At 42.4% G+C, this 18,359-nt stretch overlaps 1 protein-coding gene across 5 annotated transcripts in view; it reads left to right on the forward strand.

The window, feature by feature from the left end:
• Positions 1–11,931: 11,931 nt before the first annotated feature.
• Positions 11,932–18,359, forward strand: part of FGGY (FGGY carbohydrate kinase domain containing) — a 447,559-nt gene continuing 441,131 nt past the window's right edge. The window contains exon 1 of one of the 5 annotated variants that reach the window (XM_015072330.3): positions 11,932–12,052. The gene's annotated coding sequence lies outside the window, so the exon portion shown is untranslated. The remainder of the gene's footprint in view (positions 12,053–18,359) is intronic. The other 4 variants (XM_015072337.3, XM_027059043.2, XM_015072338.3 and 1 more) reach the window with 4 other exon arrangements.

Raw genomic sequence — 18,359 nt, forward strand, 5'->3', positions numbered from 1 at the left:
CAGGTTCCTTGCAAGCTTTAGATGAGACAATGTGTGTGCATGTCTGTCCCATAGTAAGCACTCCCCCTAACCAATGTAAGTCAGTGGCATTGTTATTTAGAATATCTATCAACTATTCTGAATTCAGTATATATGCTGCCAAAATGGGCACTTCTAAATTCCCCTGTGCCATTAATCACCCTTTTTGCTACTTCTCCTATTCTCCTAAATCGATAATACATATGAGAGAAAGGGGAGTCAACTTTTTTTTTTCTTTATCGTGCATCTAATTTCTTAGGTTGCAAATGACTAATACTATCTCTAGGTAACTTACGAAAAGGGAAGTTTTGGAATGATCGTGTGACCTCGAACAAACAAAACTATAGTAAGGCTTCAGAATAGGGCTTGGAAATGAACAGGAACAGATAGCTTCGCTCTTAGGTGGAAGAGCCCTGGCAAAGGTGGTTTGCACGAATGCCTACCATTTTCAGTCTCTGTCACTCCACTAAAGACTCAAGTTCCAGAGAGCCCATGCCCATGACCTAGCTTGTTTCACATGCTCGTGGCCAAGTCAGTGAAGGACAGAGCATCTAATTACAGTAGCATAGGTTGGGGGAAGGAGGAGGAGACTGCCCAAAAGGGAAATGGTGTGCTGATAAGAAGGAGAAATAGGTGCAGAAAAATAAAAACAAAACAAATTTTCTCCATAGTGTCTGCTCTATGCCTGGCACTCTGCTAGGGGCTTTGGTATAGCATTCACTTTACATTACATACGATGCCTAGCATGCAACAGGCACTCTGTAGATATTTGTTGAATAAATGAATACTTGAGTGAACTTATATAACCCTCACATAACTCTTGGAGTTAGCTTATATTAGTTCCATTTTACACAGGAAAGAATTGAGGCTCCAAGAACTTAAATAGCTTGCTCAAAAATCACACAACCAGTAAAGTGGCAAAGTTGAGATTAGAACCTGGGTCTGTGTGACTCCAAAGCTTGTCTCTGTGCTGCCCACCCCCCCCCCCCCATGCTGCCGGCCTCCCTTGAGGTATGTGTACGTGAGAACCTTCTCTAGTACCGCCCAAGTCACAGGAGCTCCCTGCATTATTGTTCATGGACAGATTCTGGAGAGTGTATCTGAGCTGGGAAAAGTTCATTTTGTGATTTTCCACTAATTTCAGAAAGGAAGTGATATAAACTGTGACCTTGGACAACATATCTTAGCCTCTTCAACATTAAAGGGTATGATAATGGTATCTCCTATAAGGCTGTTACATGGTAGTTGAGGGGATGTTTGTAAAGCCTTTCGCACAGCTCCTGGTACAGAAAAGCCCTCAAATGTGAAGCCTTATCGAGAGTCTTAAAAGAATACAGAGGCACAGGAAGTGAGTGCTGGGGAGGCATAGGGTTTCACTATGGGATTTCATCACAGTTATGATTACCAGCTGAACTATTATTTTACATATCTCTTGGAAAGAAAAAGCATTGCTGATTAAGCTATGATATGACACTTCCTAATTACTTCAAGTTTGTTTTCTTTTATTAGTACTAAAAAATCTTTGAGACATAATTAGACATGATTTAGAGATTTTAACGAAAATCTCCAACTTATTTAGACATATTCTTTAAATGTTTATTTTATTTATTTTTGAGAGAGACTGAGGGGAGGGGGCAGAGAGAGAGGGAGAGAGACAGAATCCCAACCAGCCTCCGCACTGTCAGTGCAGAGCCTGATGTGGAGCTCAAACCCACAAACCCTGAGATGATGACCGGAGCCAAAATCAGGAGTTGGACTGAGCTTCCCAGGCACCCTTAGACATGTGTTTTTAAATCACATATTGCCCTTGGGTATATGTAACAAGGAAAATATAAGCAAAACATTGGTTAAGGTATTACTAAGACTTCTTCACATTTGGAATGGTTTACCTCTTCAGCAGCACTTTCTGACTCCATTGTTGACGTGTTTTTCTGCACAATATTGTCAACTGAGCCCTAGAGACAGTCTGGGAATGCAGCGTTCCTTAACAGTGCTATTGCCTTGGAAGTTGTCTTGGGAAGTTGGTGTCAGCCTACCGGTACCAATTTGCAAAGTCTGATGTTGGTGTCATTTTTTCACTCTGCAAGAAGGCATGAGTAGGAGATTTCCAGACAACTGCAACTCATTTGCTCCACCAAAGGTCCACAGGTGGTCTTTCAACTAAACAGTCGGTGACTGTGGTTGCCAGTCACTTTGCCCCAGACTAATAGCCAAAGACCTCCAGGCAGGCAACGCAACTATGGCCTGGCCATCTGACGTCGTTGGGTGTAAGGTGTGCCCTGATTTCTGTGATGTTCAATGTGAAAGAAGAGTGTGCACCTTGGAACATGTGGAATATGGCAGTAGGGAAATTCTGGGACCTATAGGTTCTCAGACCTTTGTTTTATTGCTTCTTTGCCACAACTAACTTGCTACTGCAGAAAGCTTTCAAGCATCGGAAGAGACCTTAAGAAATAATCTTGTTGAAAACTCTCACCTCACACTTAAGGCAACTGAAGGGCAGAGAAGGGTTGTGACTTAGATCATCCAAGGACACGATGAGGAGTTTAGCCTGATGGCAGTTCCTTCGCCTTGCACACTCAGCTGTGCTGATTCCTATGGGGGAAGGGTAATTTCAGAAGAGTACGCATCACTGGCTGTCTTGTGATGATGCCCTGTCACAGAGGTTCCTTGGTGTTCTCTAATGGTTCGCTGTCTATTCTGGGCGTTTCCAACCACTTTAGTCCTTCTTGGCTGGTAACTCCCAAATCGAATATCCTCTCTTCTCAAATGCCTTTTCCGAGAGCCACTCTCACTCCTTGCTCCCACCCCTAACTCCCTGGCAGGTAATTTCTCTAGGTTTTGTCATTCCAGTTCTTATTTTTCTCATGGAAGTCATCATAGTGTTAAACATGAATTTATTTGCTTTTTAAAAACTCTTCTTTTATGGAAAATTTCGAACATACACAAAGTAAACAACATAGTTGAGTGACGTCCTATGTACCCATCATTCAGTTTCTGCAGTTATAAACATTCTGTCATTCCTGCTTTTTCTATACCTCCCATCACTCTCTACCCTCAACTACTTATTTTTTAATATTTTTTGTATTTAATGTAAATGAAATACACACTTACAAATGGGTATGATTGTATAACCCACACATCTATCAAGGTTTTGAACATTTCCATTACTCTAGAGAGTTTTCTCATAACCTTTCATGGTTAGGTTTCCTCCTAACCTCCACCCTTTCACCCTCCAGACCAACCCGAGCCACTTATTTTCCTTCATAAGTTAGTTAAGAACTTCATAGAAATGCACAGAAATGTACGGTTGTACTCTTTTATGGCCAGCTCCTTTCACTCGATATACTTTCTATGAGATGCATTCATGTCATTACAGTTGTTAGTACTTTATTCCTTTTTTTATGACTGAGGAATATTCCACTGTACGGGCACACCACAGTTTGTTAATCTGTGCTCGTGTTAATGGACATTTGGGTTGTTTCCAGTTTGGAGCTATGAATGATAAAGCTTCTATGAACACTCCCTCGAAAATACTTTTTTGTGACTATGTAATTTCCATTTATCTTGGGTTAATACCTAGGAATGAATTGCTGGGTCATAGTGTAGATGTATGATTTTACAAAATGGTTGTACTATTTTACATTCCCACCAGGGATACAGGAGAGGTCGGCTGCTCCACATTATCTCCAACATTTTTGTCAATGTCTTTAATTTTAGCCATTCTAGACATTAGGTAGTGGTATCTCATTGTGGTTTGACTTTGCATTTCCCTGAGAACTAATGAATCTGAGCAACTTTTCACAGGTTTATTGGCCTTATTGGCCATGAAGTGCCCAAGATTTTTGCCTATTTTTGCAAACCGGAATGTTTTCTCTTATTGAAAAATGCAAATGGTTTTACAGAGTTATATTTTATGAATATTTCTTCCCAATCTGTGGCTCGCCTATTCATTTTCTTAGTGTTGTTTAATGAAGTGTATTTAATCAGACTTTTATTTTGTGGTTATTGCTTTCTATGTCCCATACTATCGTCTTACACGCCATTTCTATTGCTAGTCTGTAAATTCCTAGAGGAAAAGAATGTGAACACTTTTTATTTTGTACCCCCAGCCTTCAGCACAAATCCTGACCCATGAGTATACCTGGAAGTAGGGAGGAGAATATAAATATTCCTTTTCCTGTCTACCACCTCTTTGGGGAATCACCCTCAACCCTCATTTTTCAGTTTTTCTGGTATGGGTGAAGGTTACCTCTTTCTAATCCATCCCTAGAGATGGATGCTTGACCAAAACTGGGCCATTTAAAGCTGTGTCCAGCATTCTTGCAAGAAATCGGAGCCTGGAGAGACACTCATCCACCTCCCAGCAAGATTTATAAGGGCATTGTAAGGCTAAAGCAATTGCTGGCCATCTTTGCTACAACATGAATTGCTGCTGCTTGAGTAGGAAGTCAACACAGGAATTAAGAAATAAAAAATGTAGAATAAAAGGCATCAATATACATAAAAGACATAATTTGTATCCCTGGATCCAGCCTTTCCTGAAGTTGACTTCCGTTTGGGACTGCCAAAATATATGAGACAATAAGTTGCTTTTGGTTTGTTTCTGTATATGTTATTTGCTAAATAAAGTCTGAGTTATATTTCTATTTCTTACAACCAAAAATTTCCTGTCTTTTATACTCCTTAATAATGTTACACCCTCACTGTCAAGTCCTCATATCCTTTTCCATGGCTCTAGAAGTCCTTTGGGAGGTGAAGAAGTTGGGGTAGACACCAATACTTGTGAGTTCTGAAAGTGGATAAACAAAAAAGTGGGAGTCATGATTCTGTATGCTATGTAGCAGTATTAAAAGTCACAAATTTTCCATCATGATATAAGCTAAAAACAAAACTAATTGTAAGACTCATATTATGAAAAGACCTAAGGCTATCATTTCTGAGCGTACCACTCTTTCCACTATCATTTAATTTCTACATATTGTGTTTACATGCTCTGTGTGTAGTGTGGATATATGGCTACATGTGTGTTTGCACAATTATGTGCGTGTGCTTGTCCTTTGACGTGTGAGTCTGTGGGTATGTTTGTGTGGCTTTATGTGTATGTGTGTTTGCATGCTTGTGTGGTTGGGGCAGGAGAGAGGACAAAGCTACCAAAATTCTGTTTTACACATTGTGCAAATTAGGAAAAGTTGACCTCTCTGGTGGGGTACCAGGGCTTCACAGTCCTAGAGTTTGGCCAGCGGAATGGAGACTGGATTTCAGCCCCCACTAGCCCCCTCATCTGGTGTCTTGGAGAAAAGAACGACTTGACAGGGAAGGGGGACACTTCGGAGGGCCTGAAAGTTCATTCAGCCTCTCCTTTGCCATGTAGAAACCTTCCCACAGAATCTAGTCTGAAAACTGCCCAAACCAATGCTCTCTAATGCTTTCCAAATGACATGATTCTAGAGAAGTTCATGGCACAGTTCTTCCCATTGAAGACTGCATTCTTCACAGGCTCCAGTGGCCCCTGAGGCCTTGAGCATGCACTTCCAGTAGGCTGCCTCCCATCTCTCTTTTGGCCTCGTCATCGTCTCATGGCCCTGGACTCTCTTCTTCCACCTGTTGCCTTGTTGCAGAAAAACGCTGCTTGGGGTTTAGGGTTGCACATTGTTGTCATGGCTCATCACATAGTTTGCACTTTTATTAAAATGACTCATGGCCAAGAGGCTGTGGGCTTGTGATGGGGTGGTGTCAGGGAAGAAAGCTACAGATGGCATAGAACTGGTTCGATGGTGAGTAGGGTCTTGGAACTGGGAAGTGGGTGGGCAGCTCAAACCCAGAGGGGAAAACTGGGGCTGCGGGTTGACACCAGCGAGATTCCTAGGACTTGCCTTCATCGGAAACTTTTCTATCTAGCATGAGCTTCTCTGCCCACTTTCGCTCCTCAGCAGAAACTCCCTCTTTGGCAGCTTGACATGTGGTCTTGTGATAGATGACCTTGGGGAGGCTGTTTCACCCTTGTGAGCCTTCCCTTCTTCAGCAGCAACCCCTCTCTTGACCCATGGGAGTTTGGGAGGAATCACTGAGGCCGTGGGAGGAGGTGCAGAGCACAGGGCTCGGTGAAGGCTCACACAGTCTTTCCTCTCCCCTTGTACCCCGAGTCTCCTTTTCTTCTCATGGCCTTGGGGTGCCCACCATGATTCATCTCTGCTTTCTGGATAGTACCAGCTCTGGCCTAGCACTTAGCAAGTGCTCAGTATTCAGCAGATGTTTGCTGAGTGAAGAGATGAAGGCAGGCAGACAGAGGGCAGGGAATAGGTCGCAAGGAACTAATACAGTAAGTTGGAGTGTTTTCCTGTCTTTGGAAACAAGCTACTGGCATCCTTCAGAGAGGCGGGCTGAACAGACTAATGGGTTTTGTGTATAAAATATGGCTCCCGGTGGTGGTCAGAGTGGCGAGCTCAGCCGGCTCTTCCAGAAAGTGGTTTCCCCTTACTGACCACCTGTTTGGGCTCCAGCGAACTACAGCAGTTATTTTTCCTCCTGAGATGACAGTGTAGATTTGGAAAAGAGAGAGTGTGTATGCAGTGGCACCTGTCCCTGCTGGAGGATCAAGTTTAAGGGAAGTGTAAAGGGGTCAAAGTTGCAAAAGAGAGAAAGGAAGAAAGACAGGAGAAAACAAGTTTCATTAGTAGTGAGGGGCCCAGCGGGCAGGTAGGGGCTGTCACCGGCATAATTATATACCACTTAACATACCTGCTGTTACAGAGCATGGCTCTAGCTGCTGAGACTGTAGGGCAGAAGGCGTGGTTCTTGCCCTCCAGAGCCTTCCAATCTAGGGAATGGAATTGGGTAGAAAACTAAGCACTACGGAGCATTTACCATCTGTTTAGCACTGGGACAAATGTTTTAGGCTAAATCTCAAGAATATTATTACTCTCCAAGGAAACTAAAATACAGAGAGGCGAAGAAACTTTTTCCAGGTCACCCAGAAAACATGCAGAACTGGGAGGAGAGCCCCTGGCTCTAATGGCCTGTGTTTTGCTCCCAGGACCGTGAGCAAGGACATTAGGGCTAATCTGTAAAAAAGATAATTCACTCTACAAGGTGTCCTAGGTTCAGCGATAATGATTGTTCTAGGAGCCTAGAAGAGATGGATTGAGGGCTCAAACAGAGGTGGCAACTTTGCAGAGAAAGTAGGCCCTCAACTAGACGCTGAAGCAGGATATGAACCCAGTAAGAGAAGAATGGAGGGAGCAGCTTTCCAGGTAGAAGGAGGCATAGCATGTGCAAAGGTGGCAGGCAGGAAAAATTCACCTTCTGGGTTTGTGAAGTATTGGAGAGAGCTCAGCCTGCTCCAGACTTAAGAGCAGCCTTAGATCAGTCACCTAATCTCCCTGAGCTTCAGTTTCCCTGTCTGTACAATGGTTGTGAGAATAGCCACTTCACAGGGGTTTGCTGAAGACTGGAGATTATGTATGTAAAGAACCCATTTCCTCAAAATCATCAATTTAGGGGCGCCTGCGTGGCTCAGTCGGTTAAGCATCCGACCTCGGCTCAGGTCATGATCTCTCCCTGTTTGTGAGGTCGAGCTCCGCGTTGTGCTCTGTGCTGACAGCTCAGAGCCTGGAGCCTGCTTCGGATTCTGTGTCTCCTTCTCTCTCTGCCCCTCCCATCCTCCTGCTCTGTCTCTCTTTGTCTCTCAATAATAAATAAATGTTAAAATATTTCTAAAAAAAACCCCATTAATCTAAGTTAGACCTTAATCTAAATCAGTTTCTTCTCTCAGGGTATCCTATTTCCCTTTCTATGTGAAACTGAATCAATTGCTTGCTTATTTATTGAATGTCTGTTTCATGTTTGTTTATTGAATGTCTGTTTCATGATTGTAAGTTCCATGAGGACAGGGACGATATCTGTTCTTCTCAACACCATCTCTTTAGTGCCTTGAACAGTAGGCACTCAATAAATCTTTGTTAAATGAATGAATACACAAATGTATGCATGAATAAATGAATTCATAAGTAAATGAATGACTATGTCTATTTCTGTGCTGTGACTCTAAGAATCTCAGGGAAAAATTGTCTTCTCTTTAACGAGAGGGGGCAGGTTGCTAATGCAGGAAAAGCCTTCAGAGAATGCCATTAGAGAGTCACAAGGTCTCCACGCGTCATCAGAGAGAGCACCAGGTCTCCTGTGTACCTTCTGGTGCTCTATGTAACTCTCTGAGCAGGAAGGAAATTACACAAACTTCCAGTTCAGCTGGTTCCAGGGTTTCACAACCCATTTCTTTCTGTCTCACTTACTTACTTTCTTTCTGTCTTTCTGTTGTGCTGCCTCTCCAGTGTGACTTCTGATGTGCCTAGTGGACGATGACTGCATGATCCCCACGCTGCCCAGCAGTAACTGTGAAGGGAAGTCTAGACTTGCCAACACTCAGTCTTCTGATCCAGTGCAACACCATAACTCCTTATGCAGAGTTGGGGAGGAGTTCAGGGGATAAACAGACACACTAACAATGACTAGGCATTTGATACAATCTATACATTTCATGATGGAGGAATGAAGACTGGGAACTCAGGGATTCAGAGGAGTATATGTGGCTTTAGCTGACATGAAACAATGTGTGCACAGTTGGATAATAGTGACAGGTTTCAAAATATGATGAAGTGTATCATCTCATCTCATTCTCCCTGCATCCATGGAAAATGGGGATGTATGAATAACATTTACATTGTTCTTCGTTCCTAATACACAGGGAAACTGAGGCCACCAGGGGTGGTCCAGGATATAGGCCTGGTTTCAGCGGCAGACATACTCACTGCCCAGTCTCATTCAGTATCAGCTTAGGGGTCTTTCTTCTGGACCACTCTGTCATGCACTGGCCTTTTACATCAGTCAACAGGGTGAGTGTGCCTGCAATGTCACAATGTCACAATCCCCCACCTCTGTAATGTATTTCCAATGCACTTTTGTAATGGAACATCACTATCAAAAAAAAACCAAAAAACAAAAAACAAAACCAACAACCCTTTGCCCACTTTATTTTTATTTTTTATTTTTTCAATATGAAATTTATTGTCAAATCAGTTTCCATACAATGCCCAGTGCTCATCCCAACAGGTGCCTTCCTCAATGCCCATCACCCACCCTCACCTCCCTCTCCCTCCTCCCCCCCCCCCCCCCCCATCAACCCTCAGTTTGTTCTCAGTTTTTAAGTCTCTTCTGGTTTGGTGCCCTCCCTCTCTAACCGTTTTTTTTTTTTTTTTCCTTCCCCTCCCCCATGGTCTTCTGTTAAGTTTCTCAGGATCCACATAAGAGTGAAAACATATGGTATCTGTCTTTCTCTGTATGACTTATTTCACTTAGCATAACACTCTCCAGTTCCATCCACGTTGCTACAAAAGGCCAGATTTCATTCTTTCTCATTGCCAAGTAGTATTCCATTGTGTATATAAACCACAACTTCTTTATCCATTTATCAGTTGATGGGCATTTAGGCTCTTTCCATAATTTGGCTATTGTTGAAAGTGCTGCTATAAACATTGGGGTACAAGTGCCTCTATGCATCAGCACTCCTGTATCCCTTGGGTCAATTCCTAGCAGTGTTATTGCTGGGTCATAGGGTAGATCTATTTTAATTTTTTGAGGAGCCTTCACACTGTTTTCCAGAGTGGCTGCACCAGTTTGCATTCCCACCAACAGTGCAAGAGGGTTCCCATTTCTCTACATCCTCTCCAGCATCTATAGTCTCCCGATTTGTTCATTTCAGCCACTCTGACTGGCATGAGGTGGTATCTCAGTGTGGTTTTGATTTGTATTTCCCTGATGAGTAGCGACGTTGAGTATCTTTTCATGTGCTGTTGCTCTTTGCCCACTTTAGTAAATAAAGTTTTTTGAAACATTGTCACATCCACACGTTTACTATTATCTATGGCTGTTTTTGCACTACAAAGGTAGAGTTGAGTAGTTAAAACGGAAATTGGATGATTCACAAAGTCTAAAATATTTAATATTTGGCCCCTTAAAGGCAAAGTTTGCCACCCCTTAGAACATATGAGTAGAATGGAAGTAAATAGAAAAAAAATAAAAATATTCATTTGTTTATAATAGGCAGTGGGTACTAATTGAAATTGAGAACAAAAATTGGTCTAGAATCACATCACCACTTGGCTGGATGACCTTGAACATTTTTTTTTATACTCTCTGGGCATCTATCACCTTACAGAATTGCTGTAGTGATTTGTGTGACATAGGCTGTACATATCAGTTATGATTAGGTTTGGCCCCATGTGACAGAAAACACAGAATGAAAGTATCTTGCACAAGACAGCAGTTTATTTCTTTCATGTGGAAGTGGGCAGTGGCTGTTGGTCTGGTGGGGTATGGTGTCAGCCTTTTCACCTTGCTGCTTTGCCGTCTGTAGCAATTATTCTGCGGTTCTCTTATGGTACAAATGGCTTCTGGAGCTCTAGCCACAGTGCTATGATTGCTATTACTACTGATAGTATGATAATAAGAGGAAACAAGCCAAAAATCAAATACATAAAGCCTAGAAACAGAGACATACCTAAAGACCAGACAGCAAATCCACATTAATTGAAGTCTGGCCAAAATGACATGTCCTGCCATAGTTCATGAGACAACAAGTGTATTTCATGTATTCTGTTCCCGGGGTACAGGGAGGAAGATCTAGAAGCCACGTGTTACATGTATTCAGCATCCAACACTTCACAAAGTATTTCCATAACTATTACTTTTTGTTTGCTCTTCACAACCCTCTAGAAAGGTCAAGATACACAGGTCTTAATATTATTATTTCTATTGTACACTATAATTCAGCCAGGTGCTAAGTATCAGATCCCAGTACCTCCTATCTTCCCAAAGAGTCCATGGTTAGATCTTTGGATATTTGTTGGAAATGAAAGGGGAAAAATTATGGTGTAGAAGAAAGAAAATGACCACCCCCACCCCTCCCAAAGAGGCTCCCTAGTAGATGTAGCTAATCATACGGCTTCAGCCTGAGCCAGTATGTAGCCTGCAAGACAAAGTGGAGAGCATCTATTTTGGGGATGGTCAGGAGGACAGCAGACAGGGACTGTAAGGCACATGGCACATAGGCCAGTTCAATGGCATCACTGTTATTACCTAGGCTTATCTCTTATATCTGCTGTGGTCTTGGAAACTCACTTCCTTTTACTGGACCTCAGTTTACTTTTCTAGGGAAGCAAAGGGTTTGGAATCAGCGGCTTGCTGAACTGTCTTCCAAATCTTCAGTCCCATCAGCCTGGGAACCTACTTTTTGAAGGCAAACAGCTCAAATTGGAGCCCAAGTTAGAATTCTCTGGTTCCCTAGCAGCTAGCTGTGTGTTTCAGAACAAGCTAAAAAACAGATGACTCTTGCATCTGTAAATAGGGGCGAATACCGCCTAGTTTACTGGAAAGGCAAGAACTGTGAGGTTTAAATGAATTGGGTGTGTCTAGGGCCCACACATTGTAACTTCTGCACAGGCAGGGCCTATCTGCTTTCAGGATTTAAAGACTGTGACACCACTTCAGAGGGTTGGCCAGAGGATTACACGGATAAATTCCTGCAAAGTATCAGAAAGAGGACCTGGCACAAAGCAAGCATTCAGTAATTATTATTAATATATTATTATTATTAATGACATCCTCCTACAACGGTCAGTAAATTGCATTCAGTAAATGGTTGAGAAGCGGTTATAGGATGCGGATCTTCCACACCCAAGCGTCAGAGGCTGCGAAGAGTTTGTGCAGGGGACCTCCTTGCCTTTTTAAAAAGTCCATAAGGCCGGTGGAGCCAGGGCGAGGCTTCGGAGGCGGGGGCGGGCACGCGCGGGCCAATCCTCGGCCCGGTTCAAAGGGCCAATCAGGGGGGGTTTTACAGGGGCCGCGTCCGGCGGGGGCGGGGCCGGGGGCGGGGCGCGGCCGCAGCCACTCTCTGGGACCGCTCTGCACGCGCGCGGTGCCGTTCCGCACGGCAACCTGCAGAGCCCCGCTAGCTAAAATCTAATTTCAGATTGGACAAGTAAGTGACCCTCCTCCCAGTCCCACGTGTGCAGCAGGGGCTTTTGCAGGCGCGCAGGCTCGTAGCGCCCACGTTCTCCAACCCGAGAGCTCACCCGGCCCAAGCCTCCCCCACCTTTCCCGCAGTCGCCGCCCCTTCCTTTTGGTCTTCCTTCTCCTGCCGCTTAAGTCTCAAGCTAGCAGGGCCTCCGCCCCCCCGGGATGCTGTTGAGTTCCCTGTGCCCTCTCCTGGGTGAGGCGGCTGGCCCGTCGAGAGAAGGGTCGGCCTTTACTGCATCCCCAAGGCTGTCTATGAGATGTCGGGTACCCGGGGTCCTCTGCCATCTCCGACCAATTAACTGTGTTCACGCTCTCTATATTTTAGTCACTCCCTCCCTCCCCCGGACCCCTATTTTAGGATATTTTTTCCTGAACAGTTTTGAGTTTTTAATACAAATCTGGCTGCCTAAGACATTTTAAAGGCCAGTGCTGCTTGTAACTTCAAACGCTTTCAGCAGCTTGTGATAACGTCTAAGGTGCATTTTAGTTGTGATGGTATAATGCTGTTTGGTTACAGTTAGCCTGGTAGGAAAGGCCTAATGTTATCCTTGCTTTTTAATTCATTTCCCTTCTTTTAAGGATTGGCAAGATGTAAAATGGTGAATTTCCCTAATCATTGGCTATTTTCCACGAAAGCACTTCTTAGGTCTTAATAGCGTCCCTAAATTAAAGGGTCAGTCACTACCAAAACATGGAACAGCGTTAGGTTAATTTTTTAAAATAGGAGATCTGGAGGGAGGAAGTGATTACACTTTTGAATTGTAAATCAGTGAGAAAGAAGGCAGGTCTTCTCTTGGTTTGTGGCTATTATACAGATGGTAGAGTTTTGCTTTGTTTTGTTTTTGCTTGCTTTTCTTTTTTTATGATCCACCAAATATATATCCTGATTTTTTTACTTTTTATGGTTCCCAGCTGGGTCTTGCAGCCTTTCGACTGCCTCCTGGTCTTCTGGGAGTCTCCTGTTAATGAGGCCCTCTGCCTGGCTCTTGACCTGATGATCAGTGGCCTGGCTGTTGGAGGGATCAGCTGAGGAGGACGTGTGAGTGGGAGGCCCAGAGGATTGTTGACTAAGGATGATAAGGGAAAGACCAGAGAGGGTGAGAAGGGCCTTGTGATTGATTTTGAGGGGAAGCGAGCTTGGGAGCCTCCGTTGCTGGATTTGGAGATCAAAACATGCGTATTGGGAGAAGGGAATAATCCTGAGGGCGGAGATCTGTATCTTTCTGGATGAAAGTAAGAAGTTTACTGGGAAGAGACTGGGCCTTCTTCCAGGCTGTGTTAATTTTTGCTGTGGACCTTGTCTTTTCCTGGAATCTGGTTCCCTTTCCCTAACCTTTCACTTAGTTCAAATCACAGTCAATTACCAGCTGGTTTTGAAAACAGTTTAGAGGTAATGAATCTTGCCCAGCCGGAATAGGGACTACACCCCCCCCCCCCATCCCCCACCTCCCTCCAGGGGATTTGAAATAATTATTTCACCAGAATGTACTACAGAGATCACTCAACCTCACCTGCCCATCTCTTTATACAGAGAAATACAAAATCAACCCAGGTGGTGGTCTAAGGCTCATCCAAACCAGTTCTTCCATTCATTCATTTGTTCACTAATGGTGTGGCATGTATTCTGGGCCTGGTACTGTGGTAGGCCCTGGGTAGGTAAAAATGAACAAGGTTTGCTCTCTGCTTCCAACTTTCACTCAGTCTGCTTATTGTATCTAGTCTAATGAGGGAGATTATATGATTCTGAGATTAGTGTTGCGGCAGGGTATGAGGAAGATGCTGGTAATTGACTGTGATTTGAACTAAGTGGAGAGAAGGGCAAATGGCCTAATGTGGGGTTTCATGGAAGACTTCCCAGAGGAGATCATCCTCGAGCTGAGTGACAGAGCCTCAGTATGAGTGGGCTGGAGAGAGACAAAAGGGAAGGGGATTATTTGTCTTGGGAACAGCGTGTGCAAAACTATATAAACCTGGCACATTGTTGACTCGTATGGCTGGATAGGAAAGGGTGAGGTGGGAAGTCACCAGAAAGGAGGCTGCGGAAGGTGAAAAGGTCAGCTCTGGGAGGATCAGGTGAGTCATATTAAGGGAGTTTGAAACCTGTCTCCAGAGCAATCAGGAGCTGTTGAAGTGATACAGATTGGTGTTTTAGAAAGTTAATTCTGGCCTCAGGGTGGAGAGAGGCTTTTATAATACAGGTGAGAGATGGGATAGGGTGATAGTGCTGGACTGGAGAGGGAGAGAGAATACAGTTGACCCTCAAACGATACAGGTTTGAACGCAGATGCACTTATACGCGGAATTTTTACAGTACTGTAAATGTATTTTCTCTCAAGATTTTCTTAACATTTCCTTTAGCTAAATTCATTGTGCGAATACAGTATGTAAGAATACAGTATATAACACACAAAATATGTGTTAATTGGTTGTTTATATTTTTGGTAAGGTTTCTCATCAACGCTAGGCTATTAGAAAGTTAAGTTTTTGGGGAGTCAAAAGTTGTGAACAGATTTTTATGTCGCGGCAGGTCAGTGCCCCTAACCCCTGCATTGTACAAAGGTTGGCTGTGGAATGGTTAGGAATTAACAGCGATTGGATGTAGGAAATGGGAAAGGAGGGAGCAGTTACAGTGCCGTCAGGGAAAAGGCTTTCCCAACTGGGGTATTTTTCAACAGCTTTATTGAGGTATGCTTGACATATAATAAACCGTATATATTTAAAATATCTAATAGATGTTTTGACGTGTGTCTGGGTCTGTGAAACCAAGTGAGATAAAGAACATCTCTAACATCCATAAAGATTACTTGTGCTCCTGTGTAATCCCTTCCTTCCTGGTTCTCCCAACCCCCCCCCCCCCCCCCCCCCCCAGCAACCAGTGATCTGCTTTCTGTCAGTATAGATTATTTAATATTATTTTAGGATTTTATTTGTGGGGTCATACAATACGTATCTCTTTTGCGTGGTGGCTTTTACTTAGCTTGATCATGTTGAGATTCATCCATGTTGAGCATGCACACATACTTCATTTGGTGCATTGCACGAATATACTATACTTTATCTATTTACCTGTTGGTGGGTATTTGGATTATGGGCTGCTTTTTGGCTACTACAAATAAAGCCACTAGGACTATTCATATCCATGCCTTTGAATGGGCCTATTCTTCGATTTCTCTTGGTTAAATACCTAGAAGGAGGATGGCTAGTTCACATGGTAGGTGTGTGTTTAACTTTTTAAAAAGCTGTATTTCAGAGCGATTGTGCCTTTTTGCATTCCCTTCAGTGGTGCATGAAACTCCCGGTTGCTCCAGCACTTGGTGTGGTCACTCGTTTTAATTTTAACCATTCTGATAACATGGAGTCCTCTTCCAGGGAGTTTTAACATTTCCCTAATGAATAATAATTTCAAGCTTCTTATCATGTGCTTACTTGCCCATATGTGTATCCTATATCTTCTTGGGTGAAGTGTTTGTGAAATCTTGTGTTCACTTGTAAAAAATGAGCCGTTTATTTTCTTACTGAGTTTTGAGAGCTTTTATATACTCATTGCAAGTTCTTTATGTCACTTGTGTGTACAGATATTTTCTCCCATTTTGTGGCTTGTTTTTTCATATATTTTTAAGCTTATTTATGAGAGACAGACAGAGAGAGAGAGAGAGAGAGAGAGAGAGAGAATGCAAGGGGGAGTGGCAGAGAGAGAATGGGAGAAAGAGAATCCCAAGCAGAACCCCACTGACATGGGGCTTGAACTCATGAACTGTGAGATCATGACCTGAGCCAAAATCAAGAGTGGGGTGTTTAACTGACTGAGCCACCCAGCCACCTCTTCTCTCTTCATTTTCTTAACCGTGTCTTTTCATAAGCAGAGTTCCCAATTTTGATGAAGTCTAATTTGTGAATTTATAACTTTGATGATGACTCTTTTATCAATTTATTATTTTATGGGTCATTGTTTTAGTAATTTTATGTAAGAAGTCAGGCCTAGCCAGAACTCTCATTTTCTCCTATTTTTTTTTTTTAATGTTTATTTATTCTTGAGAGACAGAGACAGAGCATGAATGGGAGAGGGTCTTGGAGAGAGAGGGAGACACAGAATCCGAAGCACCCTCCAGACTCCAAGCTGTCAGCACAGAGCCTGATGTGGGCTCAAACTCACAAACCATGAGATCATGAACTGAGCTGGAGTGGGCCACTCAGCCGTCTGAGCCACCCAGGTGCCCCTCTCCTATTTTTTTAAAGAAGCTTCATTGTTTTGGTTTTACATTAAATCTACAATCTATTTTCAATTAATCTGTAGCATCAGATATGAAACAAAGTTAATTTTTTCATGTATGTCATTAATTGTTCTACTACCATTTGCGGAAAAGCCTGTCCTTTCTCCATTGACTTGCCTTTGCTCCTTTGGTTAAAATCAATTGACTGTGTATATGTGGAGGCCCATTTCTGGTTGTTTTGTTTTGTTCCGTTGTTCTCTTTGGCTGTTTTAATGCCCAATACTGCATAGTTTTGATGACTATAGTTTCATAATAATATGATAGGAAAAGATAGGATTCAGTAGGCAGAGAGGGAAAGATGATCTGAGGTCCCTGGGTGGGGAACAACACATATTTTGGAACAATTCTGGGAGTGGCTGACTACAATAAACCCCCTCCGGCATAACGTTCCTCTGAAGAATGTAACAGACACCACCTACTCCCCCACCAGTTTCCCTCAGGAATTTGACAAAAGGCCTAACTGAAAATAAGGAGTAGACCATAAAACATATGACCCAGAAGGAATGATATGGTCATAGCCCTTATACAATGGAATCGAGCCAATCAGGAATGGACAACCCAGCACCTAGTGTTATCCAGCCAATAAAGGTAGGACCTGAGAAGGAACAAGGAGGAAGGGAAGGGTGGGTGTGTGACCAGAACCTTATTAAACAAGGACCCCTGTTCTATAGTCCACAGGTATTCACCTTTGAATGCCCCCTCTCTCTAAAGACAGCTTTCCTACCTCTTGCTTTCTAATCTTAGACTCTAATAAACTTTGCCTGCCGCTCATTCTGTGTCCACCTGTTCATTCTTCGAAGTGGCCAGACAATGGATCCGGGTATTGAGGTAAAAAATCTTGCAACAATAAGTATTGAAGCCAGGTAGTATAGGTGGATTTTGAAGTACATCTTCAAAAGTTGCTTTGGTTTTTCTAGGTGCATTACATTTCCGTATTGATTTTACAGTCATTTTGTCAGTTTCACAAAAAAGACCTATTTAGATTTAAGTTAGAACGACATTAAATCTCTACATTAATTTGGGAGCAAATTGACATCTTAACAATTGAGTGTTCTAACCCATGGTTGGTGTATCTGTTTATTTAGGTCTTCCTTAATTTTTCTCAGTGTTTTGTACCTTTCAGTAGGTAGGTCTTGCACATCTTTGTCAGGTTATCTGTAGGTATCCTATTTTTTTGATGCTATTGAAATGAAATTATCTTTTAAATTTTATCTTCCAGTTTGTTGCTGCTTGTGTATTGGTCACGTATCGTGCAATCTTGCTAAACTCCTTTTCAGTTCTAATAGCTTTTTTGTGGATGCCATCAGATACTCTATGTAGGTGATCATGTTATCTGTGAATAAGGACAGTTTTACTTTCTTCCTTTCAATGTTGCTGCCTTTTATTTCTTTTTCTTGCTATAGTGCTCTGGTTAGAATCTCTACTCTGTGTTGCATGGAAGTGACATCTTCTTTCTGATCTTTCTTAGGGAGAAACATTCATTTTTTCATCATTAACTATGATGTATGATATTAGTTGAATAGTTTTTATAGTAGGTTTTTAGCAGGCTTAGGAAGTTTCAGTCTGTTCCTATTTTGCTGAGACATGTTGAAATTTTTTTTTTTGTTTTTGTCTTTAAATGAAGAATGAATTTTTTTTTTTTTTTGGGTCAGGTGTTCTTTTCTGTAACTATTAAGACCTTTTTTTTTTTTTAAGAATCTTAATATGATGAATTACATTCACCAAATTTTTTTTTTTTTTTTTTTTTTTAATGTTAGACCTTGTACTCCTGAGATAAATCCCACTTGGTCAGGACCTATTATCCTTTTTATAGTTAGTTGGATGCTAAAATTTTAAGAATTTCTCCATTTATGTTAATGATAAATATTGATACAGTTTTCTTTCCTTGTGTTGTCTTTTAAGTTTTGTTATCAAGATAATTCTGGTCTCAAAAATGAGTTGGAAAGGATTTCCTCCAATTCAGTTTTTTGGAAGAGTTTGTATAGAATATTATTTCTT

This window comes from Acinonyx jubatus, chromosome C1, assembly GCF_027475565.1.
Source record: "Acinonyx jubatus isolate Ajub_Pintada_27869175 chromosome C1, VMU_Ajub_asm_v1.0, whole genome shotgun sequence".
NCBI classification, from domain to species: Eukaryota; Metazoa; Chordata; class Mammalia; order Carnivora; family Felidae; genus Acinonyx; species Acinonyx jubatus.